The sequence below is a fragment of the Ornithodoros turicata genome, chromosome 4 (genome assembly GCF_037126465.1).
Source record: "Ornithodoros turicata isolate Travis chromosome 4, ASM3712646v1, whole genome shotgun sequence".
NCBI classification, from domain to species: domain Eukaryota; kingdom Metazoa; phylum Arthropoda; class Arachnida; order Ixodida; family Argasidae; genus Ornithodoros; species Ornithodoros turicata.
Window position 1 is genome coordinate 26985186 of NC_088204.1, and position 23045 is coordinate 27008230.

Consider the following 23045-nt stretch of genomic DNA (forward strand, 5'->3'; position numbering starts at 1 on the left):
CCCCCTCACCTACATTCTGAGTAAAAGCAGTGACAGAAGAAAAGAACCGCGAAAAATTACACGCATTTGTGTCACAGGACAGGGATACACAAATTTCCTTAAGTGAGCAGGGAAAAGGCTTAAGTCGTACCGCTAAGGAATAATCGGAGAATCACCGCTTATCGCTACGCGGCTAGCGCTTGAACAGCGCTACGAACGTGACAGATACATACTAACAAACAAACAAACATACAAACAAACAAACAGGCAAACAAACACTTCTATTCATTTCTATTGATAAAGGCGTAAACCACACTACAAGAACAAAGCACGCTGCTTCAGGAAAGCGTATCAAATGCATCGCAACAGGACCGGCTCTCATAAAATAGCCTGCCCAAAACGAAGACTTCACCAGGTTCGCGAGGTAATTCCATTAAAAACGCTCTCGGTCTATCCTACAGATAGCAATGCAAGCGCTGCTACCCTTATTTTTTAAGCCACTATTCCACGCAATAGTACATAAATGTATCACTCGTGTCACATGAAAAGGCACACACAAAGAACTTACTTGTCAAGTGGGATCCCTGGTTCAGGAAAGCGCGCGCGCCCGCGCGCACACATACACAGACACACACTCACATTTTCACACTCACAAACACAAAGTCTATTCTCACAACCACATAAATCCATATTATTCCTCAGGTCAATAATTATCCTACCATCGTCAAAAGATGGCTCACTCTTGTATGCGATCGCAAAGCGATAGGTCCTCGTTCCGGATGTAATAGGATATCGCCACTCGGCCGACGCGAACCAAAAAAGAAAGAAAGGAATGCGCGTTCGCTATACCTCCACAAAGAAAACGGTGCCGTGCTTCTACGCAGCGCTCATCATACAGGAGTGAATTGACTTCTTCGTTTTCCTTTTATTTTCTTGCACCCATATATTTTGCAAGAATACTATAGAGCAGAACGGACAAATGTGAACATCATTCGCTACACACTGTAGCTCTCATCATTTTTAAACCAAACCACTTAACATGTGTTCATAGGTCTTCACTAAATAGGTGAGCCGATAATGACTCAAAATGAAATGAAATCAAATAAAATAATCATTCCAGCATCGCTGGCTGCAAGCTTGGGTACCCTGCTTGGGTCTGCTGGCGCTGGAATAAAAGATTTATCGCGAGGGTACTACAATGGTGAGCTCTGCTGCTGTTTAAGTGATAAAACAGTGCCCCCGAACCGCGCCGAACCGAGCTCACCATTGTAGTACCCTCGCGATAAATCTTTTATTCCAGCGCCAGCAGACCCAAGCAGGGTACCCAAGCTTGCAGCCAGCGATGCTGGAATGATTATTTTATTTGATTTCATTTCATTTTGAGTCATTATCGGCTCACCTATTTAGTGAAGACCTATGAACACATGTTAAGTGGTTTGGTTTAAAAATGATGAGAGCTACAGTGTGTAGCGAATGATGTTCACATTTGTCCGTTCTGCTCTATAGTATTCTTGCAAAACATATGGGTGCAAGAAAATAAAAGGAAAACGAAGAAGTCAATTCACTCCTGTATGATGAGCGCTGCGTAGAAGCACGGCACCGTTTTCTTTGTGGAGGTATAGCGAACGCGCATTCCTTTCTTTCTTTTTTGGTTCGCGTCGGCCGAGTGGCGATATCCTATTACATCCGGAACGAGGACCTATCGCTTTGCGATCGCATACAAGAGTGAGCCATCTTTTGACGATGGTAGGATAATTATTGACCTGAGGAATAATATGGATTTATGTGGTTGTGAGAATAGACTTTGTGTTTGTGAGTGTGAAAATGTGAGTGTGTGTCTGTGTATGTGTGCGCGCGGGCGCGCGCGCTTTCCTGAACCAGGGATCCCACTTGACAAGTAAGTTCTTTGTGTGTGCCTTTTCATGTGACACGAGTGATACATTTATGTACTATTGCGTGGAATAGTGGCTTAAAAAATAAGGGTAGCAGCGCTTGCATTGCTATCTGTAGGATAGACCGAGAGCGTTTTTAATGGAATTACCTCGCGAACCTGGTGAAGTCTTCGTTTTGGGCAGGCTATTTTATGAGAGCCGGTCCTGTTGCGATGCATTTGATACGCTTTCCTGAAGCAGCGTGCTTTGTTCTTGTAGTGTGGTTTACGCCTTTATCAATAGAAATGAATAGAAGTGTTTGTTTGTCTGTTTGTTTGTTTGTATGTTTGTTTGTTTGTTAGTATGTATCTGTCACGTTCGTAGCGCTGTTCAAGCGCTAGCCGCGTAGCGATAAGCGGTGATTCTCCGATTATTCCTGAGCGGTACGACTTAAGCCTTTTCCCTGCTCACTTAAGGAAATTTGTGTATCCCTGTCCTGTGACACAAATGCGTGTAATTTTTCGCGGTTCTTTTCTTCTGTCACTGCTTTTACTCAGAATGTAGGTGAGGGGGGAAAAAGTCAGCATCCAGGTAGAGCAGGAGAAAGCCGCTCGGCAGAGGAGAGTTCATGAGAATGGAATTTGTTTGTTTTTTGTTATATATCGTTGAGTGTCAGTATTCACTAGAGGTGTGCGAATATTCGAAATTTGGAATATTGTTCGAATATTGTTGATATTTGAACCCTATTCGTATTCGAAAATTTGATAATCGAGAAATTCGAATATTCGAAAATTTCGAATAATGGAGCACAAGCTCCAGCATTTCCGCTAAAATGAACAGAATTCCAGGTATTGGGATTAATCTTGCGAAAATTCCACGTTTGGCACGTCCTTAGCGCGAATTCTAATTGGAATCGGACTTCATGCGCATCCAGCAAAACCGCAAGTTGGCTTCACAGAATGCTTCCGCGCATTGCGTGCAGCCAACTTTAAGGCACAACGTCTGGTAGGCTACCTAGCCGATTTGATTTTTTTTATGTGTGCTTTCGTTATTTTTTAAAAGGTAATACAGACTCGAAGAAGTGTTTGTTTGTTTGTTTGTTAGTATGTGTCTGTCACCTTCGTAGCGCTGTTCAAGCTTTATTTTCTTTGCAAAAATTCAGACTTTATGGTATTAAGCTGTTCGAGTAGAAGTGACTTTCCGTGCTCGCCTAAGATAGATTGTGTATCCCTGTCCTGTGCTTTCTTCACGCAGGGCCAATGCAAATGAGTATTTAGCATTAAGCAATAATTATCTGATAGCAGAAATGGGTGTCTTTGTCACAGTTTATTAGCGTGTGCGTCGTTATTTTATTTATTTTTTTCTCTTATAGCTATGCGAGCAAAAGTGCGTGTAATATTTCGCTGCTCTTTTCTTATTTTCTCTACTTTTTATGTAGAAGAAAGCCTCCTGCGTAAAAGCTGAATAGTGTTCTACCAGTGGAAGTGGGGTTGTTTGTTTGATTTTGTTGGGTGTTCGATATCTTGACGAAGTAAGCAGAGCTTAATTTTGCAGGTTTTTGAGCAGAAATGCTGGTATCTGAGCACGGAGTACAAATTTCTATATTTCTCTGCTCCCTAAGAAAATTTGTACGTCGTTTTCCAAGCAGACCGCGTTTAGTTTACGCAAAATAGAAAAATGAAGTTGTGTATGCTCTATGATGATCCGCCGCAGGCTTAGGCCTTTTCCCCGATCACCAGTGTTTTCGCATTCGATGTCGCATGTCTAGACTTGTTCAGTAGTGTTGCAATTTTTACCCTTCGCTAATATCTTGTTGCTGCCGTCTTGTGTTAGACGTTGAGCTTCGTAGCGATGTGCGGTAACGCTTCGATTATTCCTGAGCGCTCCGTGTGTTTAATGCGTTGTCCTCTGTGCGTGCATGCGTGTGCTTTTTTTTTCCTGATTTGTGACGTCATCGTGGCATGTCTGGACTTGTTTAGCAGTGTTGCAATTTTACCCGCTGCTAGTATGTTGTTGGTGTCATGTTGTGCTAGCCGTCGAGTTTCGTTGCGATAAGCGTTGATTCTCCGGTTATTTCTGAGCGGTTCGACTGAAGCCTTTCCCCTGGTCACTTATGGAAATTTGTGTATCCTTGTCCTGTGCTTTCTTTACGCAAGGGTAATGCGGCTGTGTATGTGGCATTATGCAAGAATTATCTGGTGGCAGAAATGGGTGTCTTTTTCTCAGTGTATTGGCGTGCGCTACGGTTTATTGCAGTTACGTACAGCTATTGGAGCACAAATGCGTGTAATTTTTCGCGGTTCTTTTCTCCTTTCACGGCTTTTACTCAGAATGTAGATAAGGGGAAACAGTCAGCATCTAGGTAGAGCAGGAGAAAGCCGCTCGGCAGAGGAGAGTTCATGAGAATGGAATTTGTTTGTTTTTTGTTATATGTTGAGTGTCAGTATTCGCTTTCCTCGATATGTTGAGGAAGTCAGCCGTTATAGGTATTTGTGCAGAAATGCTGGTATCTGAGTGTGTGGAGTAGAAATTCCTATAAAGCACCTCTGCTTGTGCATTTCTGAGCTGCTTTGTGCGCGCGCGTGCTTATTTTTTTCTGGTTTGCGACGTCATGATGGCATGTTGGGGCTTGTTTAGCAGTGTTGCAATTTTACCCGCCGCTATTATCTTGTGTTAGCCGCGTAGCGATGTCCAGTGACTCTGCTATTATTCCTGAGGACTTAAGCCTTTTCCCTGCTCACCTAAGGAAATTTGTGTATCCCTGTCCTGTGCTTTCTTTGCGACAATGCATCTGTGTATGTGGCACTATCAGATAGCAGACATGAATGTCTTTTTCTTGGTTTATTGGCATATGCTTCAGTTTTTTAAGTCAAGCACAAGTGCGCGCAATTTTTTGCTGCTCTCTTCCTCAAATCACCGATTTTACGCAGAAGAAAGTGGCATGGTACAGCTGAGAAGAGGGTTTCTCTGATTGTTTGTTAGATGTTGTTAGGAGCTCAGTATGTTGAGGAAGTCAGCTGTATCCATGAAGAAATGCTTGCATCTGAGCGCAGGATAGGAATTCCTGAAGCACGGCACCCTCAGTCAGTGTAAATTAATTATTTTGGATGTGAGTCGGCTTCCCTGCATGACAAGGCTGAAATGGGAAGAGAGAAAAAATTTGAGCCCTTCATTAATAGCGATCCAAGTAATAGGGCAATTATAGTTTCCATAGAAAGTAGAATTTTAATGGGCTCCTAAAATTATAGTTTTGTAGTGGTTTTTCTAAACTGCAATGCAATAATCATTAATATAGTATACGAATGCCATCGTGTTCCCGTAAAGGTGTTCTGTCTTGTGCTTTGGAGTGCGCGAATAGAACTTTGCTCCCAGGCTTTCCCGCCTTTATGCTCGCAATGCGCGAATGGAACTTTGCCCACCCGGCTTCCGCGCCTTTTTGCTCGCAGGTGTAGCCTCAGACAACGAATGTATGAGCATAGAAAGGGTCATGTATTACATAAGCCTGGAGGTGATGTGGAGTGGTCTCACTTATTATTTTAAAAGAGCAGTAGCAGTTTACTGTAATTCTAATGACCATGATGAGCCTTTGGGGTGAAAATCATTAATATGCAGGGTGCTTTTTGTTGAATTTTAATGAGAGAATCAATGTCATTAAGAGTAGGACAAAGGGAATAATCTTGCGATTCAATAAATAATAGGAGTCTTTGCCGGTGTCTTCTTCAGACAGGATGTGATGACGTCACGCAGTCTGTAGCAATGCATTGACCGTTACTGGAAAAAAGTGTGGCAATAGAAAAATAGTGTGTATTGTCCTGGGCAGATTTATGATGAGCACTGTTTTTGAACAAGAGGAGTGCGTGTGCTTGGAAATAGTTTGATGCTGGTTTCCTTCTTTGTTTCTTTTCGCTTTTTCCCCCCTTGTCTGACAAACATGTGCTGACATGCCTGGGCTTGTTCTGACATGCTTTCCTTCTACATGTAGTTTTTTTCTTTTTGTACAAGGAATATTCTTGACGATAGTGCTGCCTTGAATGGGAGTAGAGCTATCCTTAATAATTTTGCGATTCATTTAGTTCAGAGAGTAACCGCGAGGGGGACAGGTGTGTGACTTTATGTCTTGCTGAACCATTTTTTTTCCTGTACAGTAAGACTTTGGGAATGAAATGCTACAATCTCCTCTTGTCTATGGTGTTTTTCTGCAATAGTTCCCTATGCAATCATTATAGTAGAATAAAGGAAATAATCTAGGGATAGTGATTCAATAAGTAATAGGTGCCCTGTCTAGAGCGTACGCGTCCTTGAGCCACGCACCTGCATGATGACGTCATACCGAGAGACTATTGTTTCAGGTTGACCTTGTCTAGAGGAGCATTAGTGGAAAAAAACTGTGTAGCCCTGAGACAATAGGATGACGTCACGACCAATGAGAACGGCCTGTAGGGGGCACAAGGATTCACTTCTCTCTTGGACACTGACGGGTCTCGACACGCAAATTCTGCTCCTGGCGTTGGCCGTCAGTGGAAGAGCGTAGCTTCGGTGGGGTTCTGTCTGCCTCTGATGGGGTGCGGATGTGTGGTTCGTCACTGGTGAATGGTGTTCGACGATGCAGGTGGATTTTGTGACGCGCGGATTTACAATGAGGGAATGCTGTGAACGGAAAATGATGGTGAGTGCCTTTTTCACTCTGTTCAAGTGTTTGTTTTCCTCCGTTGCCCAGCAGTCGTACGATTTGTCCTGACGTGTCCTGACATGCCCCGATATGCATGCTTTCCTTTGTTAACCCTTAGTATTTTTTCTCTTTTGACAAGGAACATTGTTGTCTTGACGATAGTGCTGCCCTGAGTTCTGCGCTCCTGGTTACCCGTACTTTGTGTTGATTTGTTGAGTGCCTAGTCCTCTTATTTGTCGTTGATGGAGTTACGTGTTAGGATATTTTGTTCTTTTGCAAGTCTCATTTAGTAAGACTTCGGAATTCCTACGATCAGCTTTCATGCATGGTGCTCTTCTGCAATAGTTTCCTATTCAATCGTTATAGAAGAATAAAGGAAATAATCATGGGATAGTGATTCAATAAATAATAGGTCCCCTGTCTATAGCGTACGCGCCCTTGAGCCACACAGGTGCATGATGACGTCATACTGTGGCTTCATTGTAGATTGACCAAAGGAGCATCACTGGAAAAAAACAGGGTAGCCCTGAGACAATAGGATGACGTCACGACCAATGAGAACGGCCAGCAGGGGGCGCAGGAATGCTCTTCTCTCTTAGCCTCACGACCAATGAGAATGGCCAGCAGGGGGCGCAGGAATGCTCTTCACTCTTAGCCTCTCGGAGGTGGTCGCCCCAGAGGGCGCTAGGAGCGCGTATGCGTCGCGGCCGCGGAGCGGCGCCGCAGTCAGTTTCTCTCCGGCTGTCGCGGAAAGCAGATGTGCGCTCCCCGCGCTCGCTCAGTTTCTGGCTGGATGTCACGGAGAGCAGTCGCATCGGTCTGCGCTCCTGCTGTGGTGAGGTGATTTGTTGTGTAACTAATGCTTTCGCCGACTTTGTTCCCGCTTTGTTTGCGATTTTCGTGCCTGTGCACGTCGGGTGCTGGTTGCTGTTGTCCGGGCATCCCTGCCGTTTTCTATCTTCTTCTGCCTTGGAAACGGCAGTAGCGCTGGCGTGATTCTTAATAATTTTGTTGTGAGATTAGTTGAGAAAGTAACCGCTAGGGGGTGCAGCTGCGGGGCTTTAGACAGGAGAAAAAAACCTTTACGAGTCAGTTCTCTGCCTGGCTGTCGGATAGAGCAGTCGCGTCGTTCTGCGCTCCTGTTCTGGTGGGTTCATTTGTTGTGTAACTAATTGTTTTTTCTTGTTAGCTATTGATGGTTTGCATACTCTTGCTTTCCCAGCCTCTGTATTACGAGTGTTTTTCTCCTTGCATGTCCAGAGCTGTCCTAACTTGCCCAGACATGCCATGATGATGTCACAGCTGACGTCACAGGATGTCCGGAACTGGTGGTCATAGTTGCGATGCCGTCGCCCGGCGATGGCCAGGGGCTTTTCCGAGCCGCTTCCTTCAAGATGGCGTCGTTGATCTTCAACTAAACTTCTTCTCTCCACTCTATCTCTATCTATTTATTTTTTATGACCACGTTTATCCGGAAACGCACAGGGTGGTCTGGACACTAGTTAGACGCTCCCCAATTAGTGTGATGACTCATTGGATGATGCTGATTAATGTGGGGGGTCCCAATTAGCTCTAATTGCTAATTAATGGCGTCCAGAAGCCTTGTAGCGTTTCCGGATAAACGTGGTCAGTACTTACTACTGACGTTTCACCTTGGGGCCGATGGGCGCCAATCCGAAGGAATCAAAGTAGATCGGTTCATCCTTCATTTTCGTGTAGAGAATCCAATGCTCCCCGGCTTGCTATCGACGATCGGTTCTGACCACGATTATTGCCGGTCTATCCAGCGCGGGCAGACGATCGTCTCGAGCATATACATCATGGTAGAGTGCCGAAGTCCAGACGTTGTATTTTACACTCCTGTTCTTATCCACAGACATGATTCTCACACTCTCGAACAGTATAAATACGGTCGTGGGTTCGGTCAAGGCGCGTCGGAACTTGAGTTGCAGACGAACGTTTCCACGTCTGATTGGTGATAGGTGGACGGAGGATTGATCGGGGTCCAGGTTGTAGTACAGTAGGTACTTGTTTCCAACGTAGTGGTCGTATTCGTTAGAGACGTGCTTGTCGCAGTGTTGCTCCAAAAGGTTGAAATAGCTTCGGTGGTTCAGGTTATTGTTGACGTCGAACGTGTCGACTCGCTGCGTCCCGTTCACAGTGAGCGTAGCCGATTCAATGTTGCAGTTCACGAATCGATAAGGGTCGCGATTGAATACTCCCAGTCAGCCATATACAACCTTAGGATGTCCCATGGAGTAACGACCTCGGATAACCAGACGTCCTCATGACGTCGGGAAACTTCCCACGGATGGAAATTGTACTAACATCCCAGACAGAACAAATTGATCCCACGGAGGTCCCACGGATGTCTTAAACGGGATCTCACGACATCCTGCGGAACGGGTCTAGCGGGACAAAAGACGTCCCACGGACACCGTTTTGTCAGCTCCTCGAACATCCCAGTTACTTCCCACGGTGGTCCCATTTGAAAATGCGAGATGCGTGACGGACGACTGATGGAAGTACTCTTTCATGTTGAAATTTAAATGTTTTGTTGATTTTTATTTTATTATATTAATTAAAATATAGAAATCACTATAAAAGACAGAAGTGATTTATTTTTACGCATGATACACGTACAGTAAGGCATTTGTGTTGCAATGACGCTTACACCCCACAGCAATATTTTACAGCGAATATTTTACAGCCCCGTATAAACGCCAAATTTGGACAAATTCCACAGAATATCGAACAATTAATCATAAAAAGACAATGTTTGAATGGGCCTTTTCTCAGAGCGTGGGAACTCTCAGACAGGTAACAGAACAACCTACAGCAGCAGAACTATATTCCCAGACCACATATGTCACATATTTTTGCGGTCCCACAGACAGACATATGCGTAGAATGTTCAGTAAAGAAGAAAATCATAATCAACTGCAAATACTACCTCAACGTATCCCAAATTGAATCTGTGCAAAGTATGATGTGAGCTGACTCAGAACGAATGAAAAAATTGTAGCACTTCCAAATGATATCTTGATATTATGCTAGATCATGAACAAGCTCTTGGATCTTTTGGAATGAAACAAAAACAGTTTGTGGAAAATGAAATGCTTAATGTATACTAAACCCTAAGCATCAATTCCCAAAATACACCCAAATTATCAGAGCGAAAGTGTGTTTTAAATTCGCCAGAAGTAAATAATTTACGAGCGATTCGAAGGATGTGTGGATGGGGCAAAACGATTGGTGTAATCAACATGCAACGCAAATGTTCCTCTGTACACACACACACACTCACAGACACATGAATAAGTTTTGCAACGGTCTTTTCAATTTGCGCAGCTTGGTGCTTCCTTGCAGGCAACTCATCAAATCTTTCGTGACAAGTGTTCTGATGCATCCTGTAAACCACGACTTGATTGCTTCTTCGTTGCGTTGTACTTTGTGCAGGAATCTTGTTGTCATGCCAGGTGAAGCAACCTAAACATCAAAGGAAAGTAGACTGCGCTTGAGATTGTACATTTATTGTTGGCACATTGAGCACACACACTCACCATGGTTTTGGCGCTCTATGGCCTTTGTTGCCTTTGTGCCATGAAACACATAATCAATCAATCAATCAACATTGAGCTTCAAAGAACATGCATGCCATACACATTGTCAAATCTGAAGCACATGCACTTATATTCCTCCAAAGTTGTAGATTGGGACATAATTAACTTAATCAGTGTGCCAAAATTTCACTTTTTCTTACGTTGCTTCAGATCGAAAGAGTGAGGAGACGCTGTTTGCCATGAGCACTAAAATCATACTGCAGTACCCTTGAATCATGCGCCAGATGAGCCTTGGAGTATGATCTTCCTATAGAAGAAATACAAGGAAAATCAGAGCAAATCAAAAATCAAAGCAAATAAAAGATGACACCACCATGAAGCTCGGCATAACTGACATTAAAAACAGCAACTGATGGTGTAAGTCAGGCCACTAAGGCAGGCGTTCAGAATAAACTTGGCCACCACAAAACATTACACTAAACTGATCTACCTTAGCAGTTTTGAAGTAGGTTCTTTTCTTTGTGGTGTAAGCTTCGCAACACAGACAGATGACCTGACAAGGAATCGAGAGTCGCTCGTGTGGCATGAAATCAGTCAAACGGCACATGGATACTAGCGGAAAAGAACTCACCTGAATTGCAAGACTGAAAAGCGGATTCCGGAATACGTCGGTTCAATTACATTCAAAATCAGGTCGTCCAATCCTCATTTCCACGGCAGACGCAGAGACCGCTTCATCATCGCACCTCAAACCCATTCAAACCGCACGGGCGGTTAGTCTGCGTTTAGCGGAACATAGCAAGCACAAGTTTCGTACTCACGATATTTGCAAATGCGAAACGTGTGCGCAGACACATAGTAATAATATCTATTCGTATTCCAGCATGGCGTATTGCAAAATAAGCTAAACGCCAAAAAAACTGAATCCAGCCCTCTACCACTACAACTTCAATTCCGAAACTACAGGTATCGTTGCGATTGCACAATGATTGCACTTCACAGTGCAACGTTCAACGACCGTTGCGACCGGGCGACGCGGCGCAGGTGCGTCCGTTTGCAGTCCTGGACGGATCATCGCCGGACAGCTGAAACACGGCCTTTGAAGGGGAAATATTCGTGGGACTTCCCTGGGACATCTGCCCAGGATGCGGACATGGATGATCGATTTGGGAATATTATGGGACACAGTGTTCTGTCTGGAATAGTTTGTTCAATGTTACCGCCCGAACCCGTCTACAGGACATCCTGGCCGACGAACAGAGGACACATTTTGGATAATTTGAGGCATGCAGGGGGCCGTTCTGTGGTTATCCTGTGGACGCTGTGGCAGGTTTTTATTGGATTCTACAGATACTATATGCTTTGATTTTATTTCTCTATTTTATTTACTTGTGGTGGTTACACAGTAAAGACAGCATATACAGAACAAAGAACGTTTATTACACAATAAGAAACTTCAAAGCGGCACATCTGTGAGTGCTACAGTCCCTTAGTCTGGAGGAATGTAGTTCGCGTGTAAGTCAGCTTCCATTTCTTCACTGCAAAAGAACAGGTTTCAGATTTTTCTGGAGCATCCTAACTATAGCTTTCACAACACTGAGCATAGCTTTATTTTGTCACCGTTAGTTAATTCCATGCGTCGTTCTAGACCTACACAGATACATTTGTCACAACGCAAAATGCACCTCTGAACCAGCCGTACGACCTGCATCCAAATCAGAAATACTACCTGAAAACACTTCGCTATCCGAAATATATGGCACTCTGACAGGACAGGTGTACCCAGTACCCACCTCAATCACCGATGTTACCGCTTGAGCGAACACCGTTTGTTGCTTGACATATCCGTAGCTGATGTTCTCAGCTGTTGTGATAACTTGGAGACCGCAATATGGCGGCCGGCTCCCTGCTGCCTGACGTGTTGTGGAAGACGAATATGAGCTGCGTCTGCTCGCCATTCTGTTTTTGCATAGCTTACCTGTACACGTTGCTGCTTCAGCGATACTTTAACTGAAGCGTGCACAAGTACCAACTTGTGTAGCTGACACACTCATCGACGGGCAAACTGGTCAAAACCAATCGCCACGGCCGCCTGCCCACTGTTGCCAGCCGTGAGCTGCTCTCGATTTCGTGCATGATCTCCTACCCCAGTCAAAAATGCGTCGCGGTAATGAACTACATTTTGGGATCACGAGCACCAACAAAGCAAACTTGCGAGCCAGGTACACTAGATTAATGCTTATTGAAGTCGCAGCACTAATTCTAATCGAATTTCACTGCGAAATCTATGCTGACACGGATGCCCACACGACGTCCTCTGTCCATCCGACGTCCGTAGTTCATTGTATAATTTTGGGACATTAGATATCCTTTAAGGGTATCATACGGAGATCTGTAGGACATCGATTCAGACAGTTTGTTCTGGGATAATAACCGGACATCCGTAGGACAGTTGTGGTTGACTGGGCTCCCTGGTAGGCTAGGGTGGGCATCAATGCAACCACCACCTTAGATGGCATCTTCTCTGGAAATAAATCTTCCAGGCATGCATCCAGGTTGCCAAGGTAGCGAAGAGATACTTGATTCGCTTCCGACGAGGGTGTAGAGAGCCTTGCGCTGCTGCAACTCGTTTTCGTGCACGAGGAATACGCTGGGAGACACTGTGATTTTCTTTTTGTAGAAGGCGGCACTCATGATTTCAACTTTATGCGTGTGCGGCTCTTGGTCAGTCTTCATAATTCGGAATTCATCGGAGCCTTGATAGAAAACAAGCCTAATTTCCAATCCCGATATGAGTAGCTTAGGCTGCAGGAAAATGTCCTACGTGATCTCGGAAACCAGGTCGATGGTCTTGCCACCCCGTGTGAGATTGTGTTGTTCGGTTGGTCCACGAGCGCGAATGTTGTTTTCCGATTGACGTGTTTCTCGTGCGTGTACAGACCCGCTTCCCAAACAGAACAAAACTTCCCGGGGTGTTCCTGTGGATATCCTTTCACGGAAATTCGGATCTCCCTGGGAGACAGACATTTTTCCGACGGACGTCCCCCACATCTCCGAGTGGCCACGGTTCGGACTTCCCACATATATCCGTCGTTTGTCCTCACATGATGTTACATGGAGATGTCTGGACATTGCACGGACCTACTTATGTACATGCACACGTTGTGTGGATATACAAACATCCGTAGAGGAGAAAAACAGTTTTCATTGAAATCAGCATTTTTCTGCTTGCCATTTTGTTTTAATCCCCGCCTCCGCAACTTTTAATTTATGTTGCTCCTTTTTGTTTTTCGTACATGCCATCACGGAGAAGGAACGCAGCGTTTTAGTCAGAAAAAAAATATATAACAGCTCCGACAGGACAACCCAGTCCCAGAAGCTCACTTCGAAAGGCAGTGCCATTTCCTTCCAAAGAGAGAACAGATACTATATACTGCTTGTCTCGCGAGCATCCCCATATTCCAGGTACCTTCTCGCCTGTGTATCAAAATGATGGGTGTGTTGTCTAAGCTTAATTCGATTACGCACGCATACAACAACGAAATGAGAAATTGCTCGGTGTATTAACTCGCTATCAAGACAATGTCTGTGTTTCCTACTGGTTTTGGTGAGAGACATTAAGCTGGTACATCGAAAGTCAAACTTCGCAGTGCTACATCGCCACCCGTTTCTCTCTCTCCCACAATAAATGATCCGTGTAACATCCCGACAGGGATCTAGCTCGGACAATTCTTGAAACAGCCGCGACCGGATATCCTGTGGATACAGATCCTGGGACGTCCATGTATGAGGCTCCCAGTGATATCTGACGGATATAGATTTCCGGATATGGACCTTGGGATCTGTTTCGGACGTCCACAGGAGAAAGTGTTCTGTCTGGGTTTATGCACGGTATTTTGCTCTGTGGTGCTGGCGTAAAGCAAAATATCCAGATAGCTTCTATAGCTACACAAATTATTATTCGTAATCATGGCCTGATTCAAGAAAACGGCTACGTTCTTGAAAAGCGAGCTGGCGAACACGTTGACGGGGTAGACCATCCTCGTACGTCGTCCTATCGCAGCCCTTTGTTTCGGGCAGGGAACCATCGTCACGTACGATACGGACTTTCGTCACTACGCGGAGTTCAAATCGAGATAGTGATGCCCCAAATTCGAGAGTTGCAACAGTCCTCCCAGGTAACCAGGATGCGGCTGTAGAGTATATGTACCACTGCGCCAATCTACAACGTTGCAAGCTCATTGGCCCAGACTGTGTGCGTGCTCCGATTGGTCGACAATGTTTTGAAATCGCATTTTGTACGCGCGCATATGCGTGCAGCGTCCCGGCGGCCGTTTCAGCAGTTTCGGCATAGTTTCGAAATAGCACGCATCGGTCGGCACGGCGTCCGTCCTCTTGTGTTCCGTGTTTCGGTGATGTCAATCGGCAGAACAGTTTGTGATCCTACGCGTGTTGTGCTGTTCCTGGACATGACTATTATCCCACGAACAGTCTGGAACTGGAATGCTTCGTGAGTTGGAGCGGTTGGAGAGTGAAGAACGCGTTCGGGCGCCGTCGGTTTCCGAGGGCTGACAACAAAGACAGGATTACGATTACGTGCCACACAAGCGCCTTCCGCTCTGCAAGCAACGAAGGAAGATGCTTATCATAAAATCGGCCGGCACGGCATCCTCTTGTGTTCCGTGCTTCGGTGGTGTCAATCGGCAGCAGTGATTTATCCAGACCCCTCTAACAACCCCCCCAAAAATTTCCCGAACTCCCCCAACACTTTCCCCGCTGCACCCTCTCCAAGGGGTAAAAAAAATGTACGAGTAGTTATACGACGCTCTTTATCTTTTCTTAATATTTCCGCGTAGCAAGTGAAAGAAACTGCAGCTCGAGGTGCTTCGTGGTGTTTTTAGACTCAGCTCCGAGTTTTGATGTTCAGTGAGACACTTTGTAACTCATTTTTCTTGTTTTCTTCATCCTATGTAGAATGCGCTGCAATTGCATCGGAGCGGAAAATTTTCAAAGCTGCAGACAAAGCTCAGGCTCAGGTCTCGATATGCTGTGGCAAAATATGCTTAGAGGTCAGATATGCCGATTTTGAAGTGCCGCAGAACTGAGCCATACTCGCGCTATGTGTTCATTACCGAACACTGAATATGTATGCGAAATATCTTGCTCCAACTGTTCGTAGTTTTTTAGAAAACAGTTTTTTTAGTTCCCACGCCTGGCCGTCAGACCGTCAGCAAACCCTGCGCACGGGCACACCGACGTCACTGCTCTCGGTTTATCTGTCTTTGGCTTGGCATGGACTCTTGGCTTGGCCGCTTGGCTTCTTTCGTTTCCTCCTCTGTGTAGCGTACATAAGCGAACAGCTGTTATGTTGTTGCTAAGTCGGAAACAAAGCATGTGAATGTTTTTTTTTTTTTTTTGGCACAGCGTCGTTTTGAAAGCGCACTTCCTTGTTCTGACCTTGCCTTTTATGAGCTGGAGCGATATGATACGTGATATGCCACGGCGAAGTCGTCGAAGATGCAACGGTGCTACGCTGTTAGAACAATTCATCGGAGCATTCAAGTGTTACCTATTATAAGCTGCCAAAAGACCAAGCAGTGCGAAGCTCTTGGCTGACAGTGGTGCCTGCTAAGTTCCACTGCAAGGATTTCGTCCATGAATGTTATCATAGGTTACGCGCGACTCCAGAGGCAATTTGGAATCTCGGCACGAAATCGTCTGATGAAAATCTGAGATGCCCGACGCATAACATTTTGAACGTGCCTCGGAGGATCAAGGCAAAAAACGAGAGCAAAAAAAGGTAAGTCGAGGTTATAAAAAAATCGATTGTGTCCTACTGCGCTTACTCTGATATAACTACGATTAACGACACAATAGTATTGATAATCTAACTTCTGAATTATCACAGGTGCACGCTGAAGGCGGAAATGAAGCATGATCTGGCTTGCGTCTGGTGCATGAAGAAATTGCTGACACATTAGTTGCAGTCTACCTTCACCAACAGGTATGACAATGTGATGTTATAATTTGAGTATTCATCTATGTTCAACTTTTCATGTGCACTCGCATGGAGACATCTTGACACCACTTTTAAATCTGCCCTCAAAGTTACAACCTGTGCTTTCAGGTTGGAAAACAAAGGTCGCCATTCCGATTAGCTGCTATCTCCCAGTTCAAGCACTTTTGTGTCTGGACACTGGTTCCTGTGGATGGGGTGTTACAAGCTTCACTGTCTGATATAGAAGGTACGTTACATTAGTTCAGTTAATTTGTCTTTTGCACATTTTTGTTACCGTTAGCTGGATTACTGTTGGACATACAATCCTTTGACACACCGAAGCTGATGTCGCCTCTGATAACGTTTTAGAATTTTCAGTGTCATTAGCGTCCATTGAGGAAGGTGCCTTTACTATCTGTGAATCTTTAATTGAAGAATAGCCCAGAATTCATGTTAACATTGTCTACTCTTATTAGTTCACTGTCTGTTTTCTGAGAGCTAAGAAAAATGGAAACTATTTATTTGTCACAACTTCACACTGGATACTGGTGTGGTACTGGCTTGACATGTAAGCTAAAATACCTGGATTCTACAATAATTGTGCTCAACTTGGTGCATTACTGTGGTAAATGCGACATTCACTACATTTTTAGTGGGTCTGGTGCACAAATACTGTGTGCATACTGCATACATACATACTGTTCGATAGGCAAAAATACCTGAGCAGTGATGTGTAGTCTTTTTACCCAAAGTCAATACTCTTACTGCAAAGTCACAGTACGTAACAGCAATGTGCAGGTATGCTGCGATAGAGATTCACAACAGAAAGAAGACTGTTGAGAGCATCTAAATTTTAATGAGACGAGACTTTCGTGCACAAGACTGCTCTTGTTAATGTCTAACATGAAGTTACAAAATCTCAGAATATATAAAACATGTTGTAATGTAGAGAGCGAGGGTTGGTACAGACATAAAGATAATTATATAATCTAATAAAATAAAAAGGGGGTACAACTCCACCCTCAACTCAACTCGACAACTCAATAACTCTACTTATTCTCTACCTTACAACATGTCATACATTCTGGAATTTTGTAACTTGATGTTAGACCTCAAGAAGCACAGCCTTCTGTGAGAAAGTCTTCTTTCTGTTGTGCACAATCATTATACAGTAAATACGACTATCCATTTCTTGTCATTAAATGCTTTTCCTTTTTTTCTTTTTTTTTTTTCTGCAGTGATGAGCATCCATAAGGACACATGCCAGAAAGGGAGTCTCTTTGGGATGACAAACCCTCCTCACCTCATGAGGATACGAATGAGGTTGACGAATGGTTCTCAAGCACATCGAAACTTCCAACAAATAATTCATGAAAAAGCCAGTCAGTGCTAGCACCAGGAATTGAACGTGGACCGTCCTGCTACCAGTCAGAGATGTTACATTTCAGGCGCTCATTGACTTTTGGTGAATTACTTGTTGACTTTGTCCCAAGGTGGAGCTCGCCGCAGCTCATTTGCCTATCTGTTAATGTTGTGGCGTGTGTTGCGTTTTTCTCTTTGTGTGTTCCAGACTCAGAACGGTTAATTTGGATGAGGTCAGGTACGTTTCATTTAGACATGGCAAACATAAAGGGGTGTTTCTCAACACAGCTTAGCAGTGGCCTTCATGCATTACTGCTACGGCCATTAAGCGTGAATGGAAACCTACACATTATGCATGATGTAAAACCCCAAGACTAGGGAACACTAAGGGACAGACACAAACATGTCCCTTTGTGTTCCCTAGTCTCGGGGTTTTACATATGCATCATCTTCACCAGCTCGCTTGCTTCCTAGCCATTTTTTCTGCACATTATGTTCACTCTACTTTTATCGTGTGCCATATAATATTGTTCCAGTTCTGTCAAACAACGTGTAATGCTATTAAAAAATTCAGTACACTGTTTATGTGGGTTGAATGGTAGCACATGAATGCAGGAAGGAAACTGTCATGTTATGGCAAGTGTTTACGTATTGTACATTTAACTACTAATTTTATTGGTTACCCTACTGGAAAAAGCCATACAAGCTTCCGTTCAAAGTTGTACGGTAGAACTGAACGGCCTCCGTTCGCCTACGGTCTGGTATGGAGTCCGTACGTGTGGTGCCTGTACGGTCTTCTATGGACTCCGTACGTTGGCACTTGTACGGGTTCCATACCATGCCATAGACTAATGGAATCCGCTGGGCTTATGGAAGTGTATGGCTAGGGCCATACACTTCCATAAGCCCAACGGATTCCATACATGACCATAGAGTGTGGGGAATGGGGTTCTATATCTGCATCATGCACATGCTCCACCAAATGTAAATGAACCACAACACAGGATATAAAAAAGGCAACATAATTTACTTTTCACATCCTTTTTAGTAGATCGGCAAGGTAACTATTAATTTTGTCTGTTCTTTGCTCCACTGTTCTTCCTTTTGCACAGGATCTCCTGGCAGCATACTCTTGAAAGGAACCTGAAATTAATTAAAGCAATTAGTTGACTGAAGGCAGGAACAGCTGTACACTTGGATTGGCATACAAAATAGCCAACATCAAACACAGTAGTGAACTGATTTTTCAGAGGATAATTACATTGATGCAGTAGATGCTTGAAATTCCCATGGGGAAACGTGACATTTTGCATAGGACTTCGTATTACATTTTTCAGGCCAGGACGCACACCGAAGGCCAGATTTTCCTGGCTAGAACGCTGGCGTACGAGCACTGATAGGCTTATTTTCGGCATATGCCCGAGACCTTCCAAAGCATACCTCTAGGCGGCATGGTGGCAAGCTTGAGTGGGCGCACGCGCTTACTAGTACTAGTCAAGTTTCCCTCTCTGACATGCTTTCGCTGCCATGCCTGTTCAATAAATGGTGTAGCAACTGGTCGTGTAGCAATCAGTCTAAGAGTATCGCACGGGCCATCCACCTCAGACATAGGCACGTTGTCACTATTGGCAAACGTGACAAACATGTCACAGTTACCCAAATGCATGCAGATATGAAGGGATATTTCCCAAGTATGGTGTTTAACTAACAGTTATTCAACAGTCTGAAGTGCACATTTATTAGCTGTTTACATTAACAACATTGTGGTTGTTCATCTTTGTCTGGCACTGCGACAAGCTTGCGTGGAGTGAGGGCACGTTTTCCCTGTTTCCCCTCCTTTAGGTAACGCTGGCAGGGTTTTCCAGTGACGCTCCGACCCTGTAATTCTTCTGGTGTCCAGATGGCTCGAGCGAGCTCTCTTACAAATAGTGAATCGGAATTACATTGCATAGCATAAGCCAGCTTATCTGCTGGAATTGTAACTCCGCCACCAAGGTCCGCTTGAAATGCAAGGAGTTCAAATGAGCACATGCTTGTACACTTGCGGAGGAATTGAGTCAGACAAGAACTGGCTGCCAAGTTGCTCATTTCCATATGCTCATTAATGCAACAGGACAATATCACTTAGAATGAGGAAGCACCTCCCCTTCTTCCACCTGTGGCATGCACATATACGTTTGTCAGACTTTCCGAAAGGGTGTACTCAGTGAGATAAAAATAAAGGGTGTGGGCAGTAAGAATGAGCTTCATTCAGATGTGTTTTCCACTACTTTGTAGATCTACGTTTTAGAGTCTGCAGTATGTCATCACCTCAACCTTTCTTGGCGGTTCCATTTTGCGTAGCTTTCATTGCACTGGTACTGTTGTGCTTCACTCATTGTACTTCATATGGTTTTTGTATTTAGGTGCTTTGTAGCACTTGATCCCTAATGTTTATTGTTTTTAACGGCATGCAGCCCAAGTTCTGGTCATGCGCCATTCAACAGGAATTTGTGCAGGAGTTGCTGTAGGTTCGATATAGGTTGAGTTCAGGTTTACATCTTGTGAACCGACACAGTGATGCAAAGTTCCTCCATAGTGACAGCCATTATTAACCAGGGGGGCCTTTGTGAAGGATCCTATATACCAACCAACCACGTTCTGTCTTTTGGAATGGCATGCTTTTGTTCAGATAATCATTATATTTGAGATGTCGTTGGCATGGTTAGAAATGAACACAATTCTTGTCATGGGCTCACATGCTTACCTTTGGCTCAGCAGAAGCGCAAGCAGGAGCCCTTTCAGCTTCCTGCCTCTCGTTAGATGCAGAACTAAGAGTACCCGAGCTTTGCAGTACTGGCATTCCACTTTGGACCTATTATCAGTAGGACAATGCAAACAAGCAGCTAAGCACACAGAGGAAAACAAAGAACAATTCTTTGCTATGTGAAACACACATGAGAATCAAAGCCTCCACAATGTTGAACATAACACAACGAGGCAAGCGTGCTGGTACGTGTGCAGATGTAGAAGGTAACATTTTCCTTGTGCTTGAGGAGGAACGAGGCCGGAACAGCAACAAGACAGGACGAGGCTCAGACCACCAATGACATTTTTTATTGAACCAAGAACTGGGTGGGAAGAAGTAGGTCACAAAGCGAAGTGGCAAATGTCACAGAAGGCTCAGCCATTTGTCCCTGTTATGTTATCAATGATGAGGCTTCTCGTCTTCCTTTGGAAGCTTCTACTATCGCGCACACTTACCGTTGTATTAGTCAGCCTCCTGTGACATTGGCCCCTTCGCTTTGTGACCTACTTCTTCCTGCCTAGTTCTTGGTTCAATAAAAAATTGTCATTGCTGGCCTGAGCCTCGTCCTGTCTGGTTCCTGTTCCGTCCTCGTCCTTCCTCAAGCTCAAGGAAAATGTTACCTTCTACACCTCCACAATGTCAACTACATGTGTACATTGAAACACTAATTTTGCTTAACCCGTCAATATATATTGACAGCTAACGTACATCAGCATGATTGCCAACACTACTTATATATGCCCATCAGACATTAAACATAACTGAAAAAAAGTTACGTTTGAAAATTTTAAAACTTCAAGTGACTTGGCATATGTGATTACAGTGCAAGTACTTTTGAGATTCGAGTTAAAATATACAAGTTATTGTTCTCACCTCCTCAGTTGCTGTCCCGCCGTGGTGGTGGTTGTCAGATGTGACGACTGCATGCGTGTACCTACGCTGCTCTTGAAAGATCTGATCCTGAAGCATAGCGTGTATGTATTGTTCAGCACTATACATGAGCAACTAAAAAAAATGAGCAAGCAAATAGAAGATATTCACACATACTGGATCTGGCAGCCCATCTTCATTCACACACTCTAGTGCACTGTGAAGCCGTGTAAATGTTGAACACGTTGCGGGACTCGTTCGTTGTTCACTTCTGCCAGATGTATACTGGTTCTGTGTATGAAGAACATCTAGCAAGGAAATAATTCTAATTAGTACTGACAGTCCCTCTTGGGAACCACACAGTGCAGCAGCACAAATACAAAGGATCACTGGGCTAATTAATGATTCCAATCTTTCCTCGGGTAGCATTTGTGTGGGGAATTTTAGGAAAACAAATGTCAACTGAAAAGCCAACAAAAAGGGCACTGGTTGTGCATTTTGTCTCATCTCCGTATCTGGCTGAACTGTGTCCCATTATTTCAATTTCAAGTTATTGATTCCACATTACATGGTGGAACAGCAAAGCTAAAAGTTACCGGAAGTAACTTGACAAGGCTCTGCCGCATTATGTATGTGATTACCTCACGTTTTCTAAGGATGCTGCCTGTCTGCACAACAAGCGAAAAGACACACTGAAAATCAGAGCACAGTGCAATTTTCTGGTGTCTTTATGACATCGACCACATAAATACATAAGCAATGAGAAGGCGAGGTAGACCACAATTAGGGACAGTCAACACACGCATAAAAAAGGTACAGGGAAAAATGTGTCGGTGTCCCCAGTTGTGGTCTACCTTGTGAGATTCTTGGTGTTAACGTCGACTATGAATCATCTTGCCTCTGCATAAGAGAGTGAATATGAAAGACGAGAAAATCGGTATAGTGTTGTTGGTTGTCCCCCCCCCCCCCATATTTGAAGCGCTGTAGTGTTAGGCAAAAAACCTGCTGGTGTACTGCAGCGGTTAAGCATATCAGACTGGAGATCATGACACGAAATTTGATTCCTGGCGTCGACATCTCTTCTCCCTGCGTTGTTACAGGGTAAATACTGCATACGCTCTGCCTATGAGTGTTCTGTATGTCCTTACCAATCTTCTCGAGAATAGTCTCCTGGAAACTATGAGATCTCTCTCTCTCTCTTGTTGAAGCTCTCTTCTTAGTTCACGTAGTTCTGCCTTAAGGCCAACAATCTCCTGATGCAGTGTCTCAACCAGGCTTTTTTGTGGCAAATCCCCCTCAGGAGCATTCTGTCGGAGGATCTCTCTCAACCCCTTGTTCTGAGCTGTACGGGCATTAGCCCTCCTTTCCTTTGATGACCGTGCTTGAGATGGCTGTGAAAGACATAATATATTAAGTAATACATACACTCAGGGGTAGATCCATGATTTTTCCGGGAGGTTCTGCCTTAGACAACATGCTGTTAGACTCTATGTAACAACAGAGCTTGAGGGGGTTCAGGACACCCTGACACTGCCCTTAGATCTGCCTTTGCATACATTGCGTTGAAACATTAATTTGCATTTCATTTACACAACAAGCTTACCTGGCTTGGCTGGTCATCAAATTGGTCTTCGTCAAAGATGAGCGTAGGTATCGGTTTTCGTTGTCGTGTCATTGTTGCAAGAAGGTGCTGCTTGGTCTCTGCAGAAACGTAAAGCGAATTCAAAGACCAACCAACCGCGTTTTGTATTGAATCGTTCTGCGAAAGAAAGCAACGACAAATGCTTTGCAGGTATGATGCACATGACCACTATGTACGCTTAAATAGTGCACAGTTTCCCCCCCCCCCCATCACTAGCACTGCTACACAAGCTACCTTTATTTAGCAAGCTGAGACATTGGCCGCGTTGGAACATACTTGTAGTAAGTGGCACAGAATACAACA

General features: G+C 44.3%; 1 long non-coding RNA gene across 1 annotated transcript; it reads right to left on the reverse strand.

The window, feature by feature from the left end:
• Positions 1-20247: 20247 nt before the first annotated feature.
• LOC135392859 (uncharacterized) lies at positions 20248-21347 on the reverse strand. Its single transcript, XR_010422263.1, has 3 exons — positions 21278-21347; positions 21104-21190; positions 20248-20296 (listed from the first exon to the last, which is right to left on the reverse strand). It is a non-coding gene; the product is annotated as an uncharacterized LOC135392859 (long non-coding RNA).
• Positions 21348-23045: the final 1698 nt, after the last annotated feature.